Below are 9326 nucleotides of genomic sequence, written 5' to 3' on the forward strand. Positions count from 1 at the left end.
CACATTCCGGCGCCTGTCCGGGGAGGCTGGTACGGGAATCGAACCGTGCTGCTGGCCTGCTTGGTCTGCTTTAAAAGCCAGCGATTTAGCCCAGAGAGCTAAACCAGCCCCTTCTGCTGGTGAAACTGCTGGTGATCTGCTGGTGAAACTGATCAAAAAGGAACGCCACCTTGGGAGCAAAGGAAGAAGTAGCTGTTTAGGGGAGCTGAGAGGCATAGAAGAGAGCTATGGAAATCATTGGAGAAGTTTTCCACCCAGAACAAAAGAGATGTTAAACAGTTCAGAAGGGTTCCAAAGGAGGAGCTGCATTTCCCGCCAAAAATCCAGAAGCGCAGGAAAACCCCTGCGAGAGCAAAAGGGGATGGTTTAGCACAGGACCAAATAGCTGGCTTTTAAAGTAGACCAAGGCAGGGCAGCAGCACGGGTTGAACTCCCGTACCAGCCTCCCCAAACAGGTGTCGGAATGTGGCGACTAGGGGCTTTTCACAGTAACTTCATTTGAAGCCGACTTGTGACAATAAGCGATTTTCATTTCATCTTCATTTTTTCATTTCAAAAACAGCAGCTGTGAGTGAGTAAAAAAAAAAGAGTGACTGTCTTAAAGCAGTAATAATGCGCTTAAAGTTGTACAACATTTAATACAACAACTACGAGAAGGAAGAAAGGACAATGGATAGGAACATCTGAGAAGGCCCCAAATGGAGGGCAACTTAAAAAGGATGTCCATGAGCCATGGACAAAAGGGGGTCCATAAACAAGGGAGTGGTGACCTCGTGGGGGGGGGGGGGGGGAAGAATCATAGAATCCATGCAGTGCTGAAGGGGGGGGGGGGAAAGAATCATAGAATCCATGCAGTGCAGAAAGAAGCCATTTGGCCCATCGAGTCTGCACTGACCCTCTGAAAGAGCACGCCACTTAGGAACATGCCCCACCCTATCCCCGTAACCCCACCTAACCTTTTGGACAAGAAGGGGAAATTTAGCATGACCGATCTCCCTAACCTGTACATCTTTGAAGTGTGGGAGGAAACAAGAGAACCCGGAGGAAACCCACACAGACATGGGCTTGCACAAACATACAAACTCCACACAGACAGTCACCCAAGACTAGAATTGAACCTTAGTTCCCCGTACAATGAAGCAGTTGTGCTAACCACTCTGCCCCCATGCCACCTAGAGGCAATGGAAGACTTTGAGGAAGAGGCAACACTGGAGCTCAGAGGAGATAATAAACCCCCAAAGAAGAGCCAAACCCAGACTCAGAATAGGCAGCAAACAAATCACAGGAGTGGGTGGAGCAATGTAAAACCTGACCCCGGAGAGGGGAACCACGGAGAGACCCCAGTGAATGGGCAACAGAAGATGCTAAAGGACTAAATGCAACAAGACCCAGTTGCGTTTGGTCCCTTTGCATCGTAATGAGAATTTTCTTGGAAGTTTTGGCAATGCACTACAAGCAAACAATAAAGCTGTAATCAGTCAGAAATTAAGACAAGCCACAGCAGAAGAAGACCAAGAGTGAAGAGAAATTAGTTGGATAAACTCAACCGAAAACTGCAGCAAGTAGAAAATGAGTGAAAAGTTTGCAACCCCAATCTAAATGATGAACAGCCCAGCTGCATCAAAGTCAAGAAGAAAAAAAACAAGTACTATACAGAAGATAGCAATGTATCAAAGCTACTAAGAAACAATACATTCATCAGCAGGCTGAAAGGGAACTGAACTAAAGTTAAAGGAAGAAGGAAAAAACAGGTTGCAAGACAAAGCACAAGTGCAACTCAACAACAGAGGCCATACAATAGAACTCAAGTAGAGACAAGGAAATCTCATTGTAATGGAAGGTAACAGTTTTGTGATGAGTGACAGAACTGCTCGTCTCAGAGTGAAACTCATCAATGCTGTGACATGGTGTTCCTGGAGGACATCGTGTATCCCCTTGATAAGTGTTACTGTGCTTTTGAAGCAGAAATTAGAACACAGCTATCATATACCAGTGCCATTATTGGGAATTCTTTGGAGGTCCAATCGAATGGTCAATTACCAGTTGTGGGGAAAATACAAATGAAATCGAGAAATTGGCATTCTGCAGAGAGGCAGAAATGGAAGGTGCTATGGTGGACAACCCAAAGAAAGAACACAACTTTGGGGACAAGTTAGCAATTCAGTAGAAGTGGCTGCTAAACATAAGAAATGTTGAAATGCTCTCATGTAGAAGTAGAGTTCATCACAACCACAGCAAAAGGAACATGGCAATGGTCAAAATAAAACCATGCACGGTATGAAAAGAGAGAGCTCGTCATTAAAGAACAAAGAACAAAGAACAAAGAAAAGTACAGCACAGGAACTGGGCATTCGGCCCTCCAAGCCTGCACTGACCATGCTGCCCGTCTAAACTAAAATCTTCTACACTTGCGGGGTCCATATCCCTCTATTCCCATCCGATTCATGTATTTGTCAAGATGCCCCTTAAACATCACTATCGTCCCTGCTTCCACCACCTCCTCCGGCAGCGAGTTCCAGGCACCCACTATCCTCTGTGTAAAAAACTTGTCTTGTACATCTCCTCTAAACCTGGCACTGAACCCAACGGAACACCACTAGTAACAGCCCTCCAATCAGAAAATCACCCTTCCATTGCTACTCTCTGCCTTCTATGACCTAGCCAGTTCTGTATCCATCTTGCCTGCTCAACTCTGATCCCATGTGACTTCACCTTTTGTCCCAGTCTGCCATGAGGGATCTTGTCAAAGGCCTTACTGAAGTCCATCCACTGCCCTACCTGCATCAATCATCTTTGTGACCTCCTCAAAACACTCTTATCACGTTAGATAGACACGACCTCCCCTTCACAAAACTGTGCTCCCTCTTGCTAATATGTCCACTTGCTTCCAAATGGCAATAGATCCTGTCTCGAAGAATTCTCTCCAGTAATTTCACTACCACTGACATAAGGCTCACCGGTCTGTAGTTCCCTGGATTATCCTTGCTACCCTTCTTAAAAAAAGGAACAACATTGGCTATCCTCCATTCCTCCGGGACATCACCTGAAGACAGTGAGAATCCAAAGTTTTCTGTCAAAGCCTCAGTAATTTCCTCTCTAGCCTCCTTCAGTATTCTGGGGTAGATCCCATCCGGCCCTGGGGACGTATCCACCTTAATATTTTTCGAGACGCCCAACACCTGGTCTTTCTGCATGTCAATGTGACACAGGCTCTCTACACACCCTTCTCCAGATTCAACATCCACCAATTCCTTCTCTTTGGTGAATACTTTTGCAAAGTATTCATTTAGTACCTCACCCATTTCCTGTGGCTTCACACATAGATTCTCTCCCCTGTCCTTCAGTGGGCCAACCCTTTCCCTGGCTACCTTCTTGCTTTTTATGTACGTGTAAAAAGCCTTTGGATTTTCCTTAACCCTATTTGCCAATGACTTTTCATGACCCCTTTTAGCCCTCCTGACTCCTTGCTTAAGTTCCTTCTACTTTCCTACATTACACACAGGTTTTGTCTGTTCCCAGGCTTCTAGCCCTGACAAATGCCTTCTTTTTCTTTTTGACAAGGCCAACAATATCTCTCGTTATCCATGGTTCCTGAAATTTGCTGTATCTATCCTTCTTCCTCACATGAACATGCCGGTCCTGAATTCCTTTCAACTGACACGTGAAAGCCTCCCACACGTCAGATGTTGATTTACCCTCAAACATCCGCCCCAATCTAGGTTCTTCAATTCCCACCTCATATTGTTATAATTAGCCTTCCCCCAATTTAGCACATTCACCAGAGGACCATTCTTGTCCACCAGCACTTTAAAACTTACAGAATTGTGGTCACTGTTCCCAAAATGCTCCCCTACTGAAACTTCTACCACCTGGCCGGGCTCATTCCCCAATACCAGGTCCAGTGCAGCCCCTTCTCTAGTTGAACTATCTACATATTGTTTTAAGAAGCCTTCCTGGATGCTCCTTACAAACTCTGCCCCATGCAAGCCCCGAGCACTAAGTGAGTGTCAGTCAATATTGGGGAAGTTAAAGTCTCCCATCACATTAACTCTGTTGCTTTTACTCCTTTCCAAAATCTGTCTCTCTATCTGTTCCTCTATCTCCTGCTGGCTGTTGGTAGGCCTGTAGTAAACCCCCAACATTGTGACTGCACCCTTCTTATTCCTGATCTCTACCCATATACCCTCGCTACACTCTGAAGTGTCCTCCTGCAGTACAGCTGTGATATTCTCCCTAACCAGTAGCGCAACTCCACCACCCCTTTTACATCCCCCTCTATCTCGCCTGAAACATTTAAATCCTGGAACGTTTTGCTGCCAATCCTGTCCTTCCCTCAACCAGGTCTCTGTAATGGCAACAACATCATAGTTCCAAGTACTAATCCAAGCTCTAAGTTCATCTGCCTTACCTGTTATACTTCTTGCATTAAAACATATGCACTTCAGGCCACAAGTCTTGTTGTTTTCAGCAACGTGTCCCTGTCTGCTCTTCCTCAGAGCCATACTGGCCCTATTCCCTAGTTCTCTCTCAATTTTCCCATCTTCTCCTTTCCACCTATTGCTACGGTACCCATCCCCCTGCCATATTAGTTTAAACCCTTCCGCGTGACACTAGCAAACCTCACGGCCAGGTTATTTATGCCTCTCCTTCTTATCCAGGTCACACCTGCCTCGGAAGAGTGGCCAGATAACTGAAACCCTTCCTCCTACACCAGCTGCTTAGCCATGTTTCTAGCTGCTCTATCTTCCTATTTCTAGCCTCACTGGCACATGGCACAGGGAGTAATTCCGAGATTACAACCCTTGAGGTCCTGTCTTTTAATTTTCTGCCTAGCTCCCTGAACTCCTGCTGCAGGACCTCATCCCCCTTCCTGCCTATGTCGTTATTACTGATATATACCATGACCTCTGCCTGTTTGCCCTCCCCCTTCAGGATGCCCGCTACCCGTTCTGAAACATCCTGGACCCTGGCACCAGGGAGGCAACAGACCATCCTGAAGTCTCTTTCACGTCCACAGAAGCGCCTATCTGTGCCCCTGACTATAGAGTCCCCTATGACTATTGCTCTTCTGCACTTTGATCCCCCATGCTGCTCCCTGTGTATCTCTCTCTCTCTCTCTCTCCCACTCCCGAAAATGAAGGGCGCTGGAACCTGGGAGTAAGATTTTATGTCACCTTCCCAGGGTGCTCCCTGGTTTTCTCCCTGCTTCCTGGAATGCACTCTGGATTTCGCCCTGAAGATTACCAGTTACAAAGCCAAACAAATAAAACAGAACAAAAAGGGAAACAGCACCTCCTCCCACTCTGTACCGAATGACCACACTGCGCCAAATTAGCAAGTTCCAATTTCCACTCTGGCTGTGTCTCACTCAGGATGTGTCTCCTTCACATGTGCAGTTTACTGAGTGTGATGCCTGTCTCTTATATAGAACTCAGCTAAACCAAGGTGACTCACACTACTTAAGCTTCAAACAGAAAAATACAATGTGTCACTAAACAGGCTTCAGATGACTGGCAGATAACTGCCTCTCAGCAATTAGGGTGGGGGCAGCTTCAGCCAATCAGACACTTAAGCTAGACACTGAACTTTTAACTGTAAAACAGGAAGATTTAAATTCACCAATTAGCTCTTTAATTACCACACTGCCCCAAATTACCGGTTCCAATTCCCACTCTGGCTATGTCTCACTCAGGATATGTCTCCTTCACGTGCGCAGCTTACATCAAATGTTGTGAGAACAAAATGTTGGATTCACCTTGAAGGAAACTCAGAGATGGATAAATGTGACGAGTTGCAAAGCAGAGCAAGGGACTGGAGAATAATTGTGATCTTTTTCAGCAGGAGAGCGTTGTTATGGCATAAAGAAATCCACAGTGATTGATGACAAACGGCGAGATGTTCAGCAACAGAGTATTAAGCTGGCAGGAAATGTCAGTGGATTGGAAGTTTCCCGCAAAGAGTTGGAAGTCAAGGTTGGAACGCTGTTGGAGAAGTTTCCATGAGGCAAATAGACTCAGTGTAAAACTTACACACGCTTAGAAGAAAAATCAGAAACCAAGAAGAATAGCTTAACCATCGGATACAGATAGATTAGCTCTCAGTTGAGTGAAAGATTGGGAAGGCAACAGTTGGGAAATAAAACTGAATTGGAAGACAGATGGAAACAGGTTGAAGTGTGCCATCACTGCAGGGAACTCTCTAAACACTGAGGGGCCATTTAAAGTTGTCAGTTCATTTAAGAGTACTTCAGATGATTATCAGGGGAAAAGAAAAGAGTTGTTAAAAAAAGGCAAACGGACATCCGGAGATGGAACTGGAATGAGCTTAGGCCAAACTGCAACTGATGATGGCAGAGTGAGAAAATAACCTCGGGGTGGAGAAGGGACCAGATGTATTGTATGAAGAGCTCCTCGTGTCCAAGTAGAAGATTTATTGATGCAGAACATGAAAGGAAAGTTGAATGAAAAACTCAGGATCTCATCATCAAACAATCACTACATCGATTCACAAATGTTGAACTTGCGTGTTTCATGTTTATGTAGAATTTGGATTGAGTAGATTAATTTTGAAGATTGCATAAAAAAGGTTAAAGGGGGGAGGGATGTAATGGATTGAGGTGCCTGTCTCTTTTCGACACGCATCAAAGAAGGGGTAGCTGGCACTGGGGACCAATAGGGATTGAGAGCAGGTGATTACCCCGGAGGCTGGAGTCCCCTTTCAGTTGGTGTACATATGGAAGACATATCGTAATGGTGTAAGGACTGTAGCATCTTCAAATCCCTTGACAGCCTTTGAAATGCAAAACTCCCATTCAATTTCACTTTCAGTTGCCAATGATTGACAAATTTATTGGTCCAAACACAACCACTTGGGGGATTTGTTTATTTATCTTTCCTTCATGCATGAATGCATCTCAATTACCCTTCTGTGATGCTAACCACTGTATTTAGTAATTCTCTTGCTATGATTGAAAGCTCCTCACCACATCAAAAGGAGCTAAGTGCTTTCAGTTGAGAAAAAGAGGAAGTGAAGCCCTTTCAAGTGTATTTGGCTTTCAAGGAAGCTTCTCACACTTGTAACACTTAAATACTTTTGTCTAAGGCAGCAGATATTAGGGAAGGGTAAGTGAAAATGCAATGATTCTTCACTCCACTACCTGGACGTTTCTTCAGCTTTCATACAAGTGTGACTGATGGTGGTCTCGGATTGGGGTCTCTGTTGGCGGTTCTGATGGGCAGGTCTCTGATTGGGATCTCTAATTGGGGCCTCTGATTGGGGTCTCTGTTGGAGGTTCTGATGGGCAGGTCTCTGATTGGGATCTCTAATTGGGGCCTCTGATTGGGGTCTCTGATAGGGGGTTCTGATGGGGGAACTGATGAGGATTCTTATGAGGGTCTGGTGGGGGATCTGATGGGGGGGGTCTGAAAGGGGTCTCTTTTGGGGATTCTGATGTGGGGGTCTAATTGGTGTATTTTATGGGGGGTCTGATGGGGGGGTCTCATTGGGGTCTGTGGTGGGTCAGTGGGGAGAGCTGGGTCACCCTCATGAACATGCACTGTGGGGGGGGGGGGAGTGACCCATTATTCTTGTGGTAGGGGGGAGGCTGTCCCTTCTTTCCAGTGGGAGGGGAGACAGGATTTTCATCATGCAGCGAGGGGGTCCCACCGCTGGAACTCAGTATCGGGCTGACAATTCAAAATGGCAGCCAAATACCGGGATTCTGACAGAATCCGGCTAGCTCTGCCTCGTGCATAAATTAGCATTGTGAAGGTGAGAGACTCGCATACCGGGACTTACTCCAAGTGCCAGCGGAGGCCAGTTACGATTCTATACTGGCGGGAGAACGTAGGCTCCAGAATGAAGAATCCAGGTGATAGACTCAAAAAGCTAACTCCGGGCACGATTCAAAAAATCTATATCAGGTTTTGGGGCATTTACCGGGACATTTCTTGGCAGCAGCAGCGATGAGCAACACCCCGCTATTAGCCTCGGGGAGGTTCTCTCTGCTGAAGCCACAGTTGAGCCATTTCCTACTTGCAATCCCAGCAGGAAAGGCTCCTCGCAGATCGGGGCACCATTTTGGAAGACTGCCACAATCCTTTCTCCCCCCCCCCCCCATCCCTGCCAATTCAAGCCTCCCCTCCTTTTCATCTCCCCCCTCAGCCCCCCAATCTTGGGAAGGTTCCCAGGAGCATCCCTTGACTCCCCCACCTTCCAATATATAAGGCCTGCATGGCCTGACCCCTGGCAGTGCCACACTGGCAGTAGCGAAGTGGAATCCCTAGGTAGGGGGACGATACAGTGGGGAGGCCCGCTAAGTATATGTAAATGTATTCAAATTGGGGTTCTGTCATTATACAGCAGAAATTCCATTATGTCATTGGCGAGGGGGATGGGGACAATCGTACAGGGAAGTTCCACTGGTGTGTAAACAATTTTGGTGCTCCCCCTTGATTCTCCACCGCCACTGCCGTTCCTTCCCAATGAAAACGGGGGCGGAAATTCTCCCCAAAGCATGTGTTTAGTTCCTCTGCCATTTCCTTATTCCCCATTATACATTATCCTATCTCTTACCTCTAGTTGGACCAAATTTATCCTTGCTAATCTTTTCCTTTTTATATTTGTACAGAAGCGTTTACCCAAGTCTGGGACTTCCCTGATCAGTGTGTCTCTTTGATCGCTCGAGGTGAATTGGTGGTGTTGTGGTAATACCACACTGGTCTAGTGATCAGGTGATAAAGGCTAATTTAATTTGTTCAAATCTCACCAGGGCAAATAGTAGAATTTCCATTTAAGACAGTTAGAATTTTGAAAAAGGACAGTCTCAGTAATGATTAGCACGAAATGATTGTCGACTGTTGTAAAAACCACTTGGGTTCACGAATGTCTTTCCGGAAAGGAGACCTGCTGTCCTTTCTTGGTCTGGCCTACACGTGACTCCAGACCAACAGCAATATGGTTGACTCCTAAGTGCTTTCAAAGGGCAATTAGAGATGGACAACAAATGCTGAGTTTGCCAGTAACACTCACAGGCACGAGTAAAGAAATAATCAGTTAATTTAATTAACTATCAAGTAAAGAACTGTGGAGAATACATTTTAAAATAAGGAGGTGCAGCGATCAGTCTTAACCAAATCCGTCTTAAGGTAAATAATCTTCATTGTCACAAGTAGGCTTACATTAACACTGCATGAGGTTACTGTGAAAAGCCCCTAGTCGCTACATTCCGGCACCTGTTCGGGTACACAGAGGGAGAATATAGAATTCTCAGCTGGTGTGGGAACCAACTTAACCAACATTTTACCAAGAAAGGCACTCAGCTACAT

Source organism: Scyliorhinus canicula, chromosome 6 (genome assembly GCF_902713615.1).
Source record: "Scyliorhinus canicula chromosome 6, sScyCan1.1, whole genome shotgun sequence".
Lineage (NCBI taxonomy): Eukaryota > Metazoa > Chordata > Chondrichthyes > Carcharhiniformes > Scyliorhinidae > Scyliorhinus > Scyliorhinus canicula.